The 21725-nt window shown below is 44.7% G+C and overlaps 1 protein-coding gene across 1 annotated transcript in view; it reads left to right on the forward strand.

Moving 5' to 3' along the window:
- LRRIQ3 (leucine rich repeats and IQ motif containing 3) overlaps window positions 1-21725 on the forward strand; it is a 103801-nt gene that overhangs the window by 4423 nt on the left and 77653 nt on the right. The gene's annotated exons all lie outside the window — the stretch shown is intronic.

Raw genomic sequence — 21725 nt, forward strand, 5'->3', positions numbered from 1 at the left:
ACTTGTATCTACCCCAGTGCTTAGAATGGTGCTCGACACATAGAAACAAATAGACCCAGTATTCTTATTATTATGAGATGGTGACAGATGCTTACGAAAAGATGAAACAAAGCACTAAGACGACGTAAAGACAAAAACAGATCGGCACACAGCAGTTGCCACGTTCTTTCTGAGGTTTTGCGGAGGCATCACCAGGCTGTGGCTGCTTTTCTTTTGTCCCGCCCAGGTGGTGGAAGGTGGACTGGGATGGAGGTTTTTGGGAATGTGGAGAAGAGTTAGGGCCAGGTCCCTAGGAGACAAGGTGGAGTCCAGTAGCAGGGGATGCTTAGAGCCCCGAGAGCCAGGATGGGACATGCCAGGACGCTGGAGGAGTCACGCAGCCATGTGGTGGGATGGTCCAGGCCACAATGACCAGCGGCTAAATCTCAAATAGTCGACGCACTGTGCACAGGGAATACTGGAAACAGAAGCCAAAGAGCTGCAATAGAGAGGCAAGGAAGAGAAGTTTCGTGCTGCTTAGTAGTTCTTCAGCTTTTGAACATTTGTTTTCTTATCTGCGGTGTCCTTTGAGTTCTATGGATTTTATCAGCGTGGCTCAGTGGAAAGAGCCCGGGCTTGGGAGTCAGAGGTTATGGGTTCGAATTCCGCTCTGCCCCTTGTCAGCTGTGTGACTGTGGGCAAGTCACTTCACTTCTCTGTGCTTCAGTTACTCATCTGTAAAATGGGGATGAAGACTGTAGCCTCACGTGGGACAACCCGATTACCCGGTATCTACCCCAGCGCTTAGCACAGTGTTCTGCACATAGTAAGTGCTTAACAAATACCAACATTATTATAATACACTTAAGATTAAGATTTTACAGGCCACGACTGTGGATTATCAATAGAAGTTAAGATGATGGTGTTCTTTTCCAGGGGTCCCAACATATTAATTTCAATAAAATAAACCCTTGGAAGTGAACAGGATTTACCAAGTGAACCTTAAGAAAAAGCAGTCTCATGATAAATAGAAAAAATCATTTTTGTTTTATAGCTATAAGCGCTCTATAATAAGAATTTGGAGCGATCATCATGATGGGTGTGAAATATAGCAATAATTCCAATATATAATTGAGTTTAATTTAGTGATTCCTTAAACATCATTAATCTTCCAGCAGGCAGAGTATGCCAAGACAATTTAATATTTCAAATATTTGAAAGGTTATTTCATACGCAATTAAAAAAACATTTTCCATTTTCATCTGTCTTAAATTCAATAATAACTACAATTATTATCCTACTGGCCCCTCACCTGATTTCTAGACCACAGATTGGTCACCCTTTTTACATCTGATCATTTACTCATCAAAAAATATGGTGATTATAGTTAATGTGCATTGTTTTAGAACATGAAGAGACTGATCAGATAAATTAGACCTTATGGAGAAATTTAACTGATTTATATGGCTGAACATGGATAAAACTCAACATCCTGACGTAGTTCTAAATTGTGGATAATTGTTTGCTTTTCTTACGATAATCCTGGTCTAGCAATTCAATCGACTAAGAAATGCATTCCTCCATTTTCAGGGTCTTAATGTGCCCTAAGCAGTTTATCACCTAGGAGCATTCATTATCGATGTTATTATCATTATTATCATCATCATTATTATCATTGTATTTGTTAAGCATTTACAATGTGCCAAACGCTGTTCTAAGCACTGGGGTAGAGACAAGTTAATCAGGTTAGACACGGTCCCTGTCCTTTATGGGGCTCATAGTCTTAGTATGAGGGAGAAAAGGTATTAAATCCCCATTTTACCAATCAGGAAACTGAGGCACAGGGAAGCAAAGTGACTTATCCATGGTCACACAGCAGTCAAGTGGCGGAGCCAGGATTAGAACCCAAATCTTCAGACTCCCAGGCCTGTGTTCTATCCACTCGGCCACACTCTCCTGGAGGATGGTTTAGGTGAAAATTGGATCCACTAGGCCACATTCTCCTGGACGATGGATTAGGTGAAAATTGGAGATTGAGGGTTGGCCTTATGTCTTTTGTAAAGTGAAATTTAATTCTTGGGAATTTCCCGTGGGACTAGAGTTCATAGGAAGTCAACCTTGGCTCCTGTGCCCGCTCGCTTCTTCCTAACCGGAAAGAGCCTGGGCTTGGGAGTCAGAGGTTGTGGGTTCTAATTCTGGCTACGCCACTTGTCTGCTGCGTGACTTTGGGCAAGTCACTTCACTTCTCTGTGCCTCAGTTACCTCATCTGCAAAAATGGGGATTAGAAAAGGTGAGCCCCTCATGGGACAATCCGATTATCCTGTATCTACCCCAGCACTTAGAACAGTGCTCTGCGCATAGTAAGGGCTTAACAGATACCATAATTATTATTATTATCTCTCGGGTATTTGCCCCTTCCACTCTCTCGGGGCCATGTTAAATGCCTCTAGGGCTAGTAGATTTTTGCACGGGCGCCCATGTGACATGTCACAACCCATGTGACATGCCCTGTCATTAAATCATGCTGCATATGACCCTACATTCAAGTCTTCTCCCAGATATTACCGATGAGTGCCTAAAAAGGAGCCACCCCTCATCTCCACACTGCCACCCCCAGCTGTTGGAGACGGATATTTCTCCCGGTGGATGGCCAGGGAGCCTCTCCCACTAACAGTCGCTAATCGGGCGGTTAGCATTTGGGCTCCGAGGTTGTAGTTGGCACCACCAATGCCCAGGTCAGCACTCTCACAGCCAAGGGTTCTGGGGATGGGTGAGCTCAGTCAGACTCATTCGTATTTATTGAGCACTTACAGAGCACTGTACTAAGCACTTGGGAGAGTACAGGACAACAAGAAACAGACAGATTCTCTGGCCACAGTGAGCTTTCAGCCTAGAAGGGGAGACAGACATTAATATAAATCAATAAATTACAGATAGGTACATAAGTACTGCGGGCCTCGGGAGGGGGATGAATAAAGGGAAGAAGTCAGGGTCAAGTAGAAGGGAGTGGGAGGAGAGGAAAGGAGGGCTTAGTCAGGCAAGGCCCCTTGGAAAAGAAGTGCCTTCATGAAGGCTTTGAATGGGGAGGGAGTAACTGTGTGTCGGATATGAGGAGAGAGGGGATTCCAGGTCAAAGGCAGGGCCTAAGGTGAAACGTCGGCGGTCAGATAGACGAGATGGAACTACAGTGAGAAGGTTAACATTAGAGGAGTGTAGTGTAGTGTACAAATGCTTAGTATAGTGCTTTGCACACAGTAAGTGCTCAATAAATCCAATGAATGAATGTACTAAGCGCTTGGGAGAATTACAATATTACAATAAACAGACACATTCCCTGCCCACAATGGGTTTACAAGCCTGGGGGCGGGGGGGAGAGACAGACATTAATATAAATAAATAAATGAGTGGGAAGGTGAAGTGGGAGGGGCGGGGTGATTGAGTGCTTTAAAGCCAAAGATGAGGAGTTTCTGTTTGATGAGGAGGTGGATGGGCAACCACTGGAGGTTCTTGAGGAGTGGGGAAACATATCCTCAACTATTCTCTAGAAAAGCGATCCGGTCAGCAGAATGAAATATGGACTGGAGTGGGGAGAGGCAGGAGGCAGGGAGGTCAGTAAGGAGGCTGATACAGTAATCCAGGCGGAATAGGATGAGTGACTGGATTAACGCGGTAATTAATGTGGTAATGTGGCAACACCCCCCGCCCTCTCGCCATCCGTTCCTCAGGCTTAGATCTCCCTCTCTCCCCAGATTCATCAGACCTTCTCATTTTCAGAGCCTTTCCTGGAGGCCCACCTCCTCCAATTTGTCACCCGGATTAACTCAGCATTTCAGGTCCTATTCATCTGTCATCCAGCTCCAAAACCCTAGTGCTCCCACCACTTTCATCCCTCACGACCTTGCCAACTACTCTGCTGACAAAATCGATACTCTCGGGTGTATGTGGCCTTCACTTGCCCACCTCCCTCCTATCTTCCCCCGCTCCGCACCATTCCACTGTCTCATCCTTCCCATCCATCTCTCATGTGGAATTCTCCCAGTTGCTTTTGAAATCCACCCCCACCCACGGCACCTCTGATCCCGTAATTCATTCACTCATTCAACTGTATTCATTGAGCATTTACTATGCACAGAGCACTGTCCCTAGACGGTGAGCTCACTGTGGGCAGGAATGTGTCTGTTTGTTGTTATACTGTACTCTCCCAAATGCTTATATAGTGCTGTGCACACAGTAAGTGCTCAATAAATCCAATGAATGAATATACTAAGCGCTTGGGAGAATTACAATATTACAATAAACAGACACATTCCCTGCCCACAATGGGTTTACAGTCCCGGGGGTTGGGGGGAGAGAGACAGACGTTAATATAAATAAATGAATAAATACATTACAAATTTAATAATAATAATGAAGACGGTAGTTGTTAAGTGCTTACTATGTGCCAAGCACTGTTCTAAGCGTGGGGGTAGATGCAAGATAATCAGGTAGTTACAGTCTTAATCCCATTTTACAGATGAGGGAACTGAGGCCCAGAGAAGTTAAGTGACTCACCCAATGTCACGTAGCAGACAGGTGGCGGGGGCCGGGATTAGAACCCATGACCTCTGACTCCCAAGCCCGTGCTCTTTCCACTAAGCCATGCTGCTTCTCTAAATACGTACAGAAAAGCTGTGGGACTGGGAGCAAACGTGAACAATGGGAGCAAGTCAGGGCCAAGCAGAAGGGAGTGGGAGGAGAGGAAAGTGGGGGGGTTAATCAAGGAAGGCCTCTTGAAGAGATTAAGGTTTTGAAGCAGGGGAGAGTAACTGTCGGATTTGAGGAGGGAGGGCATTCGAGGCCAGAGGCAGTCTGTGGGCTGGGGTTGACAGCAAGACAAGTGAGATCGTGGCATAGTTAAAAGATTAGCACCAGAGGAGCAGAGTGTGCGGGCTGGGATGTAGAAGGAGGGAAGGGAGGTGAGGTAGGAGGGGTCAAGGGGATGGAGACCTTTGAAGCCAATAGTGAGGAGTTTTTGTTTGTTGCGGAGGTGGATGAGCAACCACTGGAGTTTCTTGAGACTTGGGGAAATCTGTCCCGAGTGCTTTTGAAGAAAAATGAGCCGGCCAGCAAAGTGAACTATGGTCTGGAGTGGGAAGAGACAGGAGGCTGGGAGGTCAGTAAGGAGGTTGATGCAGTAATCCAGTCAGGAATAGGATGAGTGATAGCAGTTTGAGAAGCAGCATGGTGTAATGAATAGAGCGCAGGCCTGGGAGTCAGGAGGTCATGGCTTCTAATCCCGGCTCAGCCACTTGTCTGCCGTGTGACCTTGGGGAAGTCAAGTTCTTTGTGCCTTATTTACCTCATATGGAAAATGAGGATTGAAACTGCGAGCCCCAAGTAGGACGGGGACTGTGTCCAACCTGATTTGCTTGTATAATAATAATGTTGGTATTTGTTAAGCGCTTACTATGTGCAGAGCACTGTTCTAAGTGCTGGGGTAGATACAGGGTAATCAGGTTGTCCCACGTGAGACTCACAGTTAATCCCCATTCTACAGATGAGGTAACTGAGGCACAGAGAAGTTAAGTGACTTGCCCACAGTCACACAGCTGACAAGTGGCAGAGCCGGGATTCAAACCCATGACCTCTGACTCCCATGCCCGGGCTCTTTCCCCCGAACCACGCTGCTTCTCTGTATCCTCTCCAGCATTTAGTACAGTGCCTGGCAAATAGTAAGCACGTAACAGATACCATAATTATTGTTATTTGTGTGGAGAGGAAAGGGTGGATTTATATCCCCATTATGCAGAGGAAGAGAAGTGAAGTGACTTGCCCAAGGACACACAGCAGGCAAGTGATAGAACCAGTATTAGCATCCAGATCTCCTGACTCTTGGACCCATGGTTTTTCTCCTAAACCACACTGCTTCTTAATCCCTTCGTATTCTTATAAAACACTTATCCCCACTCTTGTCCCTCCATGATTGCTCCAAGCACTCAGGCTCTAATGCCTCCGCAATCCAAGAGAAGCAGTGTGGCCTAGTGCGTAGACCACAGGCCCAGGAGTCAGAAGGACCTGGTTTCTAATCCTGCCTTTTGTCACTTGTCTGCTGTGTGACCTTGGGCAAATCACTTAACATCTCTATTCCTCAGTTCCCTCATCTGTAAAAATGGGGATTAATACTGTGAACCCCATGTAGGACAGGGACTGTGTCCAACTGGTTTGCTTGCATCTTACCCCAGCTCTTAGTACGGTATATAGTAAGCACTTAACAAATACCAGGATTATTATTATTATTATCATCCTCCCAAATCCAAAGGTCTCATTCAGTGACTGCCAGGTCTGCACAAATTCATTATCCTCAGCAAAAAACATTTTGAATGCTATTACTTTAGTGGCAAAAGAGCTGAAATAAAGGATTTCAACTCTTCTTTAATATTGTCATTAGATCCTCATTCCTTGTAGCTGCCTATGTTCCTCCGCTTTGTGCATGCCCCCCCGCCGTCGTTCTGAACGGACCAAAGTTGGAAGCAAAGACGTGCTGCTTGTAGCAGTGTGTATTGTATTCCACAAAAGCTTAGTTTCCACAGTGTGATTAAAAATGTATGATAATTTAAAAATTAGCACTGCTGTAGATACAAACTAATGAAAGGTTTACTGACAATAATACTGATTTCTTTTTAACTGCAGTACTTCTTTGAAGCTATAATTGGAGCCCTAACGCTTTCTCTAAAGTGTTACTGTTATTTAAACCAAATTTGCCTTCTGAACATTATTGTATTATTTGAACTTAACAATTTACACATTTGTATTTGCATTTCTCAAGTTAAAATGATCAAAGTCTAAAAGGAACAAAAATTACCGAGTCCAACTGTTCATGTCCGCATTCGAAATGGGTCTGGCTTGTTAAGCCGACATCAAGCCGGGTATAAAGGAGAAAATGGCATTAGCCTTTGGCTAAAGTAATCCCCCGTGTATTTCGAACACACAAAATAGAAAAGAGGTTGATGTCATGTAAGACGAGTCTTGGTATCTGGAAAACGATACTAATGCGAAGTGCTAATATATAAATTCAGTTAATTCAATTGTATTTGTGTTACTGACTGTGTGCAGAGCACTGTAATAAGTGCTTGGGAAAGTACAATACAGCGATACTATGTTTTAGGGTCAGAAGGGGTTGATAAAAAATAATAATGATTATGGTATTTGTTAAATGCTGACTATGTGGCAGGCACTGTTCTAAGCACTGGGGTGGCTACAAGCAAATCGGGTTGGACGTAGACCCTGTCCCGCAGAGGACTCACAATCTTAATCCCCATTTTGCAGATGAGGTAACTAACTGAGGCACGGAGAAGTCAAGTGACTTACCCAAGGCCACCCAGCAGACAGGTGGCAGAGCCGGGATTAGAACCCGTGACCTTCCGACTCCCAGACCCATATTTTATCCACCACACCATGCCGAGGAGCAAGTCAGGGCAGTGCGGAAGGGAGTGGGACGAAAGGGAAAGAGGGCTTAGTCAGGGAAGGGCTCTTGGAGGAGATGTGTCTTCAAGAAGGCCTTGAAGCGGGGGAGAGTAATTATCTGTGGGATAGGAAGAGGGAGGGTGTTTCAGGGCAGAAGCAGGGCATGGGCAAGAGATTGACGGCAAGGCAGACGAGACCGAGGTGCCGTGAGCAGGTCGGCAACAGAGGAGCGAAGTATTTGGACTGGATGGTAGTAGGAGAGAAACGAGGTGAGGTAGGAGGAGCCAAGGTGATGAAGTGCCTCAAAGCCAATGGTGAGGAGTTTTTGTTTGATGAGGAGGTGGTTTGAGGAGCAAGGTGATGTGTCCTGAACGTTGTTGTAGAACAATGATCTGGGCAGCAGAGTGAAGTATGGACTGGAATGAGGAGAGATAGTGGGCTGGGAGGTCTGCAAAGAGGCTGATGTAGTAATCCAGGAGGGGTAGGATGAGTGACTGTATTAACGTGTTAACAGTTTGGTTGGAGAGGAATGAGTGGGTTTTAGGGATTTTGTGTAGGTGGGACCGACGGGATTTAGTGATGGGTTGAATCTGTGGATTGATTGGGAGAGAGGAGTCAAGGATAAAGCCAAGGTTATGGGCTTTTGAGGCAGGAGGGATGATGGTACCATCTACAGTGATGGGAAAGTCAGGGAGTGGACAGGGTTTGGGTGGGACGATAAAGAGCTCTGTTTTAGACATGTTGGGTCTGAGGTGACGGGAGGACATCCAAGTAGAGAAGCCTTGAAGGCAGGAGGAGATGCGAGACTGTAGAGAGGGAGAGAGATCAGGGGAAGAGATGTAGATTGGGGAATCATCCACACTGAGGTGGTAGTTGAAGCCAAAGATGCAGGGAGTATGAGCCGGGTAAAGCAGAAACATCCATTAATGAAGTTATGACTTAGAATGAAACACGTTAAGATCGTTTTGTTAATTGAAATGGCATCTTTGCAGGAGATCTAGAGGAGAGAGCCCTATGAAACAAGAGTAGTTACAGAACAATATACGCAGCACCACTTCCCTGGTCTACCAGACACCCAGGGCTATGTGATATCCATTTGCTGTGGTTACAAAAGTAGCCAAAGGCAAACCATCAGGAAGTTTCCAAAGTAAAATAGGGAACTACTCAACGCCTAGAAGCCAGAGAATGCAGCTAATGTCTTCTAATGCTCAGCAGAAGGAAAGAATTGATGGGCGACATAAAAATAATGGAATACCACCGTACAAGTAGCCACGATACTAGTAAGAGGCCCTCTCACAAACAGAATGGTTTCCAAGGCTGTTTTAAATCAAGGAGGCCAAATTGGGAGGAAATGAAAGCAGAATTTAGGAACACAATATCTTGAATCTTTGAAGCTCTTACGGAGAACATAAAGTGATTTCCTGTATGTCCCCTCACTTCATCACTGTGAAGTCCTTGATCAGAGATTTGAGGAAGAAAGGAAAGAAGAGGTGACAAGAGGCCTCCCCTCTAGGAGCTTACAAAAGAGTGGCAAAACCATCAAATACAGTAAAATCAACCTAAAGCTAGTATACATATGGCGGGCTGCTTCAGATCAGGGCCTTGGCAATAGAATAAAGCAGAGTTGTGTTCTGGGCCCAATTCTATTTGCGTCGGGGTGGGCAAGTGTCACGAATCAAAGAACCACAGGCCACAAACCTAAATGAAAAGTCACAAACCAAAAACCTAATGACCTCCAGCCACAGATCAATCACATCGAGCAGGCATCCTGCGGGGAAGAAGGTGGGCCGAGATAAGGGAAAGGGAGCAGCAGAGAGCAAGAGTTCTGTGGGTGCAGGTGGTGGAGAGAAGGCATGCTGGCGAGAGATGTGGGGGCAGTGAGTGAGACATCCAGGGAGCCCCGATTGAAGTGAAGCAACATGGCCTGGTGGATAGAGCAGGGGTTTGAGAGTCAGAAAGACTTGGGTTCTAATCCAGGCTCTGCCATTTGGCTGCTGCGGTCCTCACTTCTCAGGACCTCAGTTCCCTCATCTATAAATTGAGGATTAAGACTGTGAGCCTCATGCAGGTCAGGGATTGGGTCCAACCCTATTTGCTAGTATCTACCCCACCGCTTAGTACAGTGCCGGGCACAGTGTAAGTGCTTAACAAATGCTATTGTCATTATCATTATTATTATTATTGTTACACTGAAGATAAGACTGGGTAGTCACTCCATCAATCAATGATATTTCTCAAGCGCTTACTATGTGCAGAATACTCTACTTAGCACCGTCACCCTCCATAGCAAAAATAATTAATCAAGAGCCTTACAACCTGTGAAAAAGAGCCACAGTTAGCCTCTCCTGTCATATGCTATAAACTCTATAGTGTAAGCTCTCTGTGGGCAGGGAATGTGTCTACCAACTGCAGTATGGGCTGGGGAGTCAGAGGACCTGAGTTCAAATCCCAGCTCCGCCACTTACCTGCTGCATGACTTTGGCCAAGTCACTTAAGTTCTCTGGGCTTTGGTTACCTCAACAGTACAGTGGAGATCCATTCCTCCTTCCTCCAACTTAGACAATGATCTCAATTTTCAATCATTCATTCATTTGTATTTATCGAGCACATACTGTATGCGGACCACTGTACTAAGTGCTTGGGGGAGTCCAATACAACAATAAACAGTCACATTCCCTGCCCACAACAAGCTTACAATCTAGAGTGGGGGAGACAGACATAGATACAAATAAATCAAATTATAGATAGGTACATAAGTGCTGTGGGATTGGGCGGGAGAGAACAAAGGGAGCAGGTCAGCGAGATGGAGGGGGAGTGGTAGATGAGGGAAAGTGGGGCTTAGTCTTGGAAGGACTCTTGGAGGAGTTACGCCTTCAGTAGGACTTGGAAATGGGAGGAAAGTAGTTGTCTGTCGGATATGAGGAGGAAGGGAATTCCAGACTAGAGGCAGGATATGGGCTAAGGGTCGGCAGTGAGACAGGCAAGATCGAGGCACAGTGAGAAGGTTAGCATCAGAACAGCGAAGTGTGTGCGCTGGGATGTAGAAGGAGAGAAGTGAGGTGAGGTAAGAAGGGGCAAGATGGTGGAGTGTTTTAAAACCAGTGGTGAGGAGGTTTTGTTTGATGTGGAGGTGGATGGGCAACCACTGGAGTTTTTTAGGAGCGGGGTGACCTGGCCTGACCGGTTTTTAGAAAAATGATCTGGGCAGCAGAGTAAAGTATGGACTGGAGTGAGGAGAGACAGGAGGCTGAGAGGTCAGCAAGGAGGCTGATGCAATAACCCAGGCGGGATAGGATGAGTGACTGTATTATTAACGTGGTAACGGTTTGGATGGGGAGGAACAAAGGGGTTTAGCGATGTTGTGAAGGTGGGACTGACAGGATTCAGTGATGGGTTGAATATGTGGGTTGAATGAGAGAGAGGAGTCAAGGATAATGCCAAGGATACGGGCTTGTGAGACAGGAGGGATGGTGGTGCCATCTACAGTGATGGCAAAGTCAGGATTTGGGTGTGAAAGTAAGGAGCTCTGTTTTGACATGTTAAGTTTGAAGGGATGAAAGAGCATCCAAGTAGAGATGTCTTGAAGGCAGGAGGAGATGCAACACTGGAGAGAGGGAAAGAGATCAGGGCTGGAGATGTAGATTTGGGGATCATCTGCATAGTAGTGGGGTAGTTGAAGCTGTGGGAGCGAATGAGTTCTCCAAGGGAGTGGGTGTAGATGGAGAATAGAAGGGGACTCAGAGCTGAACCTTGAGGGACCCCCCACAGTTAGGGGGCAGGAGGGTGAGGAGGAGCCCACAAAGGAGACTGAGAATGAATGGCCAGAGAGATAAGAGGAGAACCAGGAGAGAACGGTGTCAGCGAAGCCAAGGTTAGATAACGTTTCCAGGAGAAGGGGGTGGTCCACAGTGCCGAAGGCAGCTGAGAGGTTGAGGAGGATTAGGATCGAGTAGAGGCCGTTGGATTTGGCAAGAAGGAGATCATTAGTGACCTTTGAGAGGGCGCTTCTGTGGAGTGATGGGGAGGGAAGCCAAATTAGAGGGGGTCAAGGAGAGAACTGGAGGAGAGGAATTTGAGTGGGTGTACAGTGGGTGTAGACAACTCGCTCAAGGAATTTGGAGAGGTTTGGGACAGGGACTGTGTCGAACCTGATTATCTACCTCAGGTTTTAGAACAATGCTGCACACATAGTAAGAGCTTAACAAATACCATAAAAAAAACTTCTGGACAACCTATTCTGTTTAGTAGCGTGGCTTTGCGGAACGAGCATGGGCTTGGGAGTCAGAGATCGTGGGTTCTAATCCGGGCTCCGCCAACTGTCAGCTGTGTGACTTTGGACCAGTCACTTAACTTCTCTGTGCCTCAGTTACCTCATTGGTAAAATGGGGATGAATACTTTGAGCCCCATGTAGGACAACCTGATGACCTGGTAATAATAATAATAATGTTGATATTTGTTAAGCGCTTACTATGTGCAGACCACCGTTCTAAGCGCTGGGGTAGACACAGGGGAATCAGGTTGTCCCACGTGGTCCCACGTGGGGCTCACAGTCTTCATCCCCATTTTACAGATGAGGGAACTGAGGCACAGAGAAGTTAAGTGACTTGCCAACAGTCACACAGCTGACAAGTGGCAGAGCCGGGATTTGAACTCATGACCTCTGACTCCAAAGCCCAGGCTCTTTCCACTGAGCCATGCTATCTCCCCCAGTACCTAGATCTGTGCTTGGCACATAGTAAGCACTTAACAAACACGATTATTATTATTATACACTCATACACATGCGATATTGTTAATGGTAGTATCATAAGAAAGAGTTCCTCATATCCCTAGATTTTCTAAATTGGGCTCTATTTCAGAACTTCTGTAAAAGAAAATAGTGATCCATTCTCTAATAGCCCTGCCATTGTTCTAAATGAAAGAATACTGCTCTGGAAACCCAAAAACCTGGGCTCTAGTCCTAATTCTACCTGCTAGAGCTAGGGCATCAATGATAAAAGTTTCCGACTAAAGGGATGTCCTGAAATGGGTAAAGAGGACTGGCAATATAGCATTTACCAAGGCAAAAAGTTGTGGCATCGTATATCAATCGTATTTATTAAGCGCTTAGGGTGTGCAGAGCACTGTATTAAGCACTTGGGAGAGGACAATACGACAGAGTTGGTACGGATTTTATGCAGCATTGAAATTATGGTTCAGTACTTGGCCTTAATAGTTCCTTTAGGTAAAAAAAAAACCAAAAAAAAATGAAACAAACACACAAAAAAAACCCCTTTTGTTTGCATGCATTCCACAATGTGTTGCATCCTTGTCTGACTACTCACCTGAGGGAGTGTGAGTAGTTCTGAACAAGCCCCTTGCAGATTTCTCTTGGCAGATTCTCGGTCCTAAAATATCAGGATGGAGGGTCATTCAACATTCCCAATAAATAACTCCCTGGAATATCAGTCCATCAATCAGTTGATGGGATTCATTAATAGTACACATCACAGAGATAGTAAGTGATTAAAGGTATAAAAAGACAAAATTAAATAAATTGTAATTTTATTAGGAGTGTTAATGAGAGGCTACAAAAGTCGAAGTTCATTCTGCTGACTTTGGAAGTGTCTTTTTGACTTTGGTGAAGAATTTGTCCAACTTCGGTGATATAATAGTCATTTTTGCTTTGTAATGCACCTTGCGACATCTGGATGCCTGCAGAACACTTTAGCACACCTGAAGCTCTTCCCTCATTAAGCGTTTCTTCTTCAGTCATCTTGTGTACCTTCTCAATGCTCTGCACGCGGTAATGCTCAATTAATACTACTGATTGATATTTATACATCCATCAGCTTACTTGAAAATTGATGCAAGACTTTTCAATTCCAAAATGTTAGTTGTTGGCGGAGCAGCCGTAACTTCACCTCCATCTGTTTCTACCGCTTGCAAAGATAAATTGGATTATTGAAGTCAATTGGGGCCTGCCTCTGAATTAGATATCGTTAAATTATCTGCATCTGTATAAGGCCCCTCCTCACTTCAACCACTTCTCTGGTTATCTGCTGGGGGTTTCCTTCAACATTCTCCTACTGTTGATTGCTTCATTTCACCCCGCTGTATGGGATTTATTTTCCCAAAGCCACTGACTGGGATTGTCGTTCTTTATTGCTGAATTGTACTTTCCAAATGCTTAATACAGTGCTTGGTACTCAGTAAGCGCTCAATAAATAAGAAAGAATTCATTCATTAATTCAATAGTATTTATTGAATAATAGTATTAATAATTAATAATAATAGTAAGTATTGAATAGTATTTATTGAATGAATGAATGGGGCCCCATTGGGCCTATGTGTGGAGAAAGGCATCAAATGATACAGATTGTACGTCCAAGTGGTGGTTGTCAAGGGCTGGTTGGAACCTGAGGGAAAGGATCAAGCAAACCCCAGGTTCTGTCCTCGGGTGGGGAATTCTGGGGCATGCCCGGATATTCATTAATTCATTCGGTCATATTTATGAAGCGCTTACTGTGTGCAGAGCAATGCATTAAGTGTTTGGATAGGACAGTTCAGCAACAAAGAGAGACAATCCCTGCCCACAATGGGCTCACAGTCTCGAATATTCATTATATATGAGCATGGCCTAGTGGGTTGAGCACGGGCCTGGGAGTCAGAAGGACCTGGGTTCTAATCCTGGCTCTACCACGTGTCGGCTGGGTGACCTTGGGCAAGTCACTTAACTTCTCTGTACCTCAGTTCCCTCACCTGTAAAATGGAGATTGGGACTGGGAGTCCTGTGTGGGACGGAAAGTGTGTCCAACCCGATTAACTTATAATGATAATAATGATGATATTTGTTAAACACTTACTATGTGCAGAGCACTGTTCTAAGCGCTGGGGTCGATACAGGATAATCAGATTGTCCCACGTGGGGCTCACACACATTTTCTAATCCCCATTTTTACAGATGAGGTAACTGAGGCACAGAGAAGTTAAGTAACTTGCCCAAGGTCACACAGCAGACATGTGGCAGAGACAGGATTAGAACCCACCACCTCTGACTACCAAGTCTGTGCTCTTTCCACTAAGCCACGCTGCTTCTCTAGTGCTTAGTACAGTGCCTGGAACATAGTGAGGGCTTAAATACCACAATTATTATTATTATGTATATGTATTCACACACATAAATGTTCATAGACATTTACATATATACGTAAGAGAATAAAATAAAGTCTAGTAATTGTAAGAATGAATTGAAGGGAGAGGGCAGGGAATGGTTTAAGTGGATAGAAAATGGGTGTGAGGAATGAGAGGAAAGAGCATGGGCCTGGAAGTCAGAAGACCTGGATTTGAATCCTGGCTCTCCCCATTGCCTGCTGCATGACTTTAGGCAAGTCACTTAACTCTTCTGTGCTTGTTTCCTCATTTGTGATAGGAGGATTCAATGTGTGGAGATTAATTCATTAATTAATTCCCTGATTAATTACCCGCTCTAGACTCTAAGCTCATTGTGGGTGGGGAGTGTTTCTGTTATATCATTATATTGGATTCTCCCAAGCAATTAATAAGGTGCTCTGCACACTGAAAGTATTCGGTAAATATGATTAATCGATCTACCCAGTGCTTAGAAAAGTGCTTGACACAGAGTAAGCACTTTACAAATACAGTAATAGGGGATAGAGTTAGGGAAATGGGATTTAAAGGAGGAGGGGCGTTTAATATGGTGAAGAAGACGGGAAGGGTTGGCTCCATGTTATAACAGAGCTTGGATAAAATATCACCACAGAAAGGATGAAGACCCGAGCGTAGGATGCTGTGAGAAATCACACTATGGACTGGAATATTTTAGAAATCTAAAACAGACAAGACTCCTGAAACAGGAGGGGCTTAATGAAACAGCAGGGTTATGAGATGATGGTAGAGAAAGGATTATCCCTCAGAGCACAGATCTTAAAAGTGTAAAATAGCATGGGAAATAAAGAACCAAATGATGAATATGAAGAAACTTGAAACTAATGCAAGAGGTTCTACCCGGTCACGACTCTGGTCATGAGCTGAACGGTGGGGAAGGTTAGGCCCAAATCAGTGAGCTTTTAAAACATTTGAACTGATTTGTTCCCAGTCCTCAATCATTCCACTGAAAGCCTTTTGAAATGCCCTCAGGCCCCACTACTGGAGACTGAGTGCTAAATACCAGGTTTGCAGCTCAGCAATATCTCCGGACAGTATTGCAAAAAAGGAAATTGAAGAATCTCGTGCGTGACCTTACATGTGAAAGAGAACCACTTCTGCTACAGATGGGGCCTGAAACTGCTACATGGCCCCCAAACTTTTTGTCCAGCACCAGCTGGGGTTATGGCAGGGTGCGTTCATACAGAGTGAAGTTCATTCAATCATATTTATGGAGCCTTTACTGTGTGCAGAGTACCGTACTAAGCACTTGCGAGAGTACAGTGCAACAGTGAACAGAAACATTCCCTGCCGACAAATGAGCTTACCGTCTAGAGGGAGAGACAAACATTCATATAAATGAATAAATTACAGATACGTCTGTAAGTGTCCGTAGATGTGTCCATAGAGAAGCAGCGTGGCTCAGTGGAAAGAGGGGCTTGGGAGTCAGAGGCCGTGGATTCTAATCCCTGCTCCGCCACTTGTCGGCTGTGTGACTTTGGGCAAGTCATTTACAGATCAGTTGCCTCATCTGTAAAAAGGGGATTAAGCCTGTGAGCCCCACGTGGGGCAACCTGATTACCTTGTATCTCCCCCAGAGATTAGAACGGTTCTTGGTACAGGTAAGAGTTTAACAAATACTATTATTATTATTAAGTACTGTGGGGCTGGAAGAGGGTAATGAATTAAAGGGAAGTGGTAAAGGTTCTGGGGTGTGACCCTGCCACAAAAGAGCAAATATAGAAGCTGTATGTCCTAGTGGATAAAGCATGGGTCTGGGAGTCAGGACCTGGGTTCTAATTCCAGCTCTGCCATTTGTCTGCTGTGTGACCTTGGGCAAGTCACTTAATTTCTCTGTGCCTCAGTTACCCCATCTGAAAAGTGAGGATTAAGGCAGTGAGTCCTATGGGGGACAAGGACTGTGTCCAACCTGATCAGCTAATATCTAGCCTCAGCGTTTAGTGCCTGACACATAGTAAGCACTTAAATGCCATTTCAAATGTATCAAAGTTAAGGGAGGGGCCAAAATGATTCAGGCAGCAGAATGAAGTGTGGACTGGAGCGGGGAGAGACAGGAAGCTGGGAGGTCAGCAAGAAGGGGATCGGATCCAGGCGGGATAGGATGGGTAACTGTATTCACATAGCAGTTTGGATAGAGAGGAAAGGATGGATTTTACCCATGGTGTGAAGGTGGGGCCGACAGGATTTAGTGATGGCTTGAATATGTGGGTTGAATGAGAGGAATCAAGGAAAACGCCAAGGTTACGGGCTTGTGAGACAGGAAGGATGGTGGTCCCATATAAATGATGTGAAAGTCAGGGGGACAACAGGGTTTGGGTGGGAAGACAAGGAGTTCAATTTCGGACATGTTAAGGTTGAGTTGGCGGGAGGACATCCAAGTAGAGCTGTCTTGAAGGCAAGAGGAAATGCGAGACTACAGAGAGGGAGAGAGATCAGGGCTGGAGATGGAGATTTGATAATAAGGATCGTATTTGTTAAGAGCTTACTATATGCCAGGCACTGTACTAAGCGTTGGAGTGGATACAAGCAAATCATGTTGGACACAGTCCCTGTCTCATGTGGGACTCACAGTCTCAATCACCATTTTACATATGACTTTACATACACATTTACATATTCAAACACGATTGAATGAATATGAGGTAACTGAGGCACAGAGAAGTAAAATGACTTGCCTAAGGTCTCACAGCAGACAAGTATCAGAACTGGGATTAGAACCCATGACCTTCTGACTGCCCATCCCGGGCTCTATCCATCATATTTAGTAACATTTATATGTCTCCCCAGGTCAAATATAAGCTTGTGGAGGTAGGGAATGTGGGTCTTGGTCATGATATGTTGCCGTACTCTACCGGTCCAGTGACTTGTCAAATGGGTGAGGGCGCAGTGATATCTGCTGCTGTTGGGGTCTGAGTTAACCTGTCCTGTAACCAAAAAGTAAGTCTGACCAGAGCCACCCATCACCATAACTCCAAAAGCAACTCAAATGTGTACTCTACTGACAGTAGGGCACACTTTCTCTTCTTAACTATGGGTGTCTGAGCAACGCTGACCCGCATGGGGAATAATAATAATAATAATGGTGGTATTTGTTAAGCGCTTACTATGTGTAAAGCACTGCTCTAAGCTGTGGGGGGAAAGAAGGTGATCAGGCTGTGCCACGTGGGACTCAGTTTTTATCCCCATTTTACAGATGAGGTAACTGAGGCACAGAGAAGTTAACTGACAAGCGGTGGAGCCAGGATTAGAACCCATGACCTCTGACTCCCAAGCCGGGGCTCTTTCCACTGAGCCACGCTGCTTCTCTAAGCCGTATGACCTACAAGCAGCGTGGCCTAGTGGAAAGAGTACGGGCCTGGGAGTCAGAAGATCTAACCTCGACTTCGCCGACACTGTCCTCTTCTGGTTCCGCTCCTATCTCTCTATCCACTCCTTTTCATTCTCTCTTACAGTCTCTCCCTCTGCCTCCCACCTTCTCTCTGAGGGAAACTCTCGAAGCTCAGTTCAGCTCAGCTCTGTCTACATTCTCTCCCACAGCATCTACTGCCATTTCTCTGTAGTGGTTTCCCAAATCTTCCTCGCCACCCCGATCTACCGATTTGTACAATCCAAGCACTTAGTACAGTGCTCTGCACATAGTAAGCGCTCAATAAATACTATTGAATGAATGAATGAATCTTTAGTCTTTCATGTCCTTCTGCCTTCAGGACAGCTCTTTATTATGTAGAGAAGCAGCGTGGCTCTGTGGAAAGAGGGGCTTGGGAGTCAGAGGTCGTGGGTTCTAATCTGGGCTCCACCACTTGTCAGCTGTGTGACTGAGGGCAAGTCACTTCACTTCTCTGTGCCTCAGTTACCTCATCTGTAAAATGAGGATTAACTGTGAGCCTCACGTGGGACAACCTGATGACCCTGTATCTACCCCAGTGCTTAGAACAGTGCTCTGCAAATAGTAAGCGCTTAACAAATACCAACATTATTATTATTATTATTACTTGAATGTCCTGTTGACTCCTCAAACTTAACATGTCCAAAATAGAACTCCTCATTTTCCCACCCAAAGCTTGCTGTTCCAGTCTTTCCCATCATGGTAGATGGTAACACTATCCTCCCTGTCTCGCAAGTCCATAACCTTGGCATTATCGGTGTCTAACTGTGTCTAACCCAATTACCTTGTATCTCCCCCAACGCTTAGTACAGAGCCTGACACGTAGTTAGCGCTTAACAATTAGCACGATTATTATTATTAGTATTATTATTCTCTCCTCGCCATCTCTCTCATTCTACCCCCATATTCAGTCCATCCCTGAGTTCTGTTTCTTCTACCTGAACAAGATTGCTAAAATTTTCCCTTTATTTCTTTTCCATCTGAACCACACTGATACAACCACTAATCCTACCTTGCCTTGGCTTTTGCATAAGCTTCCTCTCTGGCCTCCCTGCCCATTACAGTCCTTACTTCATTCTGCTGCTCAGATAGTTTTTCTAAAAAAAAAAAAGCTCAGTCCACCATTCCCACCCTTCAAGATCCTCTAGTGGTTGCCTATCCATTTGGGCATCAGACAGCAATTCCTTACCATTGGTTTTAAAGCACTCAATCACCTTGTCCCCTCCTACCTCATCTTGCTACTCTCCTACTACAATCCAGTCCACGCACTTTGCTCTTCTAATACTAACTTTCTCACTGCTTTGAAACACTGTTGGCGCCTTCCTACCCTACCTAGCTGATTTCCTACTATAAACCAGCCCACAGACTTCACTCTGAGGCCTAACTACTCACTATACCTCTTTCTCATTTATTTTGCTGCTGACCATTTGCCCACATCCTCCTTCCAGACTCCCTCCCCTTCATTATACGACAGACCGTCACTTTCCCCACTTCAAATCCTTATTAAAATCACACCTCCAAAATATCTTCCCCTCATTCCCCCTGTTCTATTTCCCTTCTGCATCACCTATGCATTTGGATTTGTATCCTTTAAGATATTCACCCCATCTTCAACGCGACAGTTTACTATAATGCCGTTCTCTCTCTCTAGACTGTAAGCTCCTTGTGGGTTGGGAATATTTCTGCAAATTCCATTGTACTGAACTCTCCTAAGCACGTAATACAGTCATCAGCACACACTAAGCACTCAATAAATACTATTAATTGATTGCATGCCTGCTGGGTGAAGCTGGGCAAACCACTTAATCAAATTTATTGATTGATTAATAATGATGCCATTTGTTAAGTGCTTATTATGTGCTGAGCACTGGAGTGATTACTGTGTGCAGAGCACTGTACTAAGCACTTTGGAGAGTAAAATATAACAGGGTTTGTAGACCTTCCCTGCCCACAACGAGCTCTCAGTCTGGAGGGAGCTGAACTGCTTTGTGCCTGAGTTTTCTCATCTTTAAAATGGGGATTTAATACCTGTTCTCACTCCTACTTAGACTGAGAGCTCAATCAGGAAATGGGACTATGTCTGACCTCATTATCTTGTATCTGCTCTAGTACTTAGTACAGTGCTGGGCATAGCATAAGTGCTAAACAAATATTATTATTATTATTATTATTAATCTCTAGAAGAGCTGTACTATGGTATTTTTATGTTCTCCATGTGTAAGCATGTAAGAGATTCCCTCTGTCAAGGCCAGTCACACTCATTCAGTCCCTCCTTCAACAGTGCCACATCTAAACTGAAGAACACCTCTACAGAATTTTAGTCCAGTGTCTAGTCCTCATTAGGTACTCAGGAAAGTCTGTTGATTCATTCAATAGTATTTATTGAGTGCTTACTATGTGCAGAGCACTGTATTAATCGCTTGGAATTGACTGATGGGCCTATTGCTAGTGAGAGCTCTTCTGTCTCCATGTATATGTATATCGTTTCATACATTGAACCAGTAATGAAATCTCTCTTCTGTCATCAAAAACTGTTTTTGGGTGTCAGCGGTCCAAGATATAATGATATGAGGTGCATTTTGATTAATTCTCATTCATTTCAATCAATGAACAGAATTTATTGAGCACTCACTTTGTGCAAAGCACTGTACTTGGAAGAGTATAATGCAATAGTGTTGGTAGATGTGATCCCTATCCATATATATTTTACAGTCTACATGGGGAGACAGTTATTGAAGTATATTACATTTAAATTCTCTCTCTGCCTCTCTCTCTCTCTTTCTCTCTTTCTCCTTCCCTTTCCAGTTTTCTATTTATTCCCTCTCACTCCCCCTACCCTAACTGTGCACTTCCTTCCAAGGGAGCATAGATGGAGAGTAGGGTTCTGGATTGATTAAAGGTACGAGATTCCAGTCGGGTGCTCTGCTCTGACTTTCTTTTCATCCATGTCCTCTCCTCTGCCTCACTCCAATTTCCTAATGTATCTGCATCAGACATTATCCCTTTCTTCACCACCACACCTCTCCTTTGCTCTGGGGTTGCCTCTCTCACTGCCTTGGATGGACATTTATGTGGCTGGTTTTTATCTGTAGTCCAATCAGCCCAAATTTGAACTCCCCAAATTCATGAGGAATTGCCGTATGTCAGTTTTTTTAAGATGATAATAACAATAATAATAATAGTAATGAAGTACTTGTTCAACACTTACTATATGCCAGGCATTGTCCTAAGGCCTGGGTATTTACAATTTGTCAGGTTGGACATAGTCCCTGTCCCCTAAAGTAATAATGATAATAATGATGGTATTTGTTAAGTGCTTACTATGTGCAAAGCACTGTTGTAAGCACTGGGGAGGATACAAGGTAATCAGGTTGTCCCAGTGGGGCTCCCAGTCTTAGTCCCCATTTTACAGATGAGGTAACTGAGGCAGAGAGAAGTTAAGTGACTTGCCCAAAGTCACAGAGCTGACAAGTGGCAGAGCTGGGATTAGAACCCATGACTTCTGACTCCCAAGCCCGTGCTTTTTCCATATGGGGCTTACGGTCTAAGTAAGAAGGAGTAGGATTTAATCCCCATTTTAGAGTAGAGGAAACTGAGGCACAGATATATTAAGTGACTTGCCCAAGGTCACATACCAGACCCAAGATCACACAGCAGAAACAAGACAGAGCCAGAATTTGAACCTAGGTCCTCTATCTCCCAGACCCCTGCTCATTCTACTAGCCCCGCTGCTTTAGCTACTTTGGGAT

This window comes from Ornithorhynchus anatinus, chromosome 4, assembly GCF_004115215.2.
Source record: "Ornithorhynchus anatinus isolate Pmale09 chromosome 4, mOrnAna1.pri.v4, whole genome shotgun sequence".
NCBI lineage: Eukaryota > Metazoa > Chordata > Mammalia > Monotremata > Ornithorhynchidae > Ornithorhynchus > Ornithorhynchus anatinus.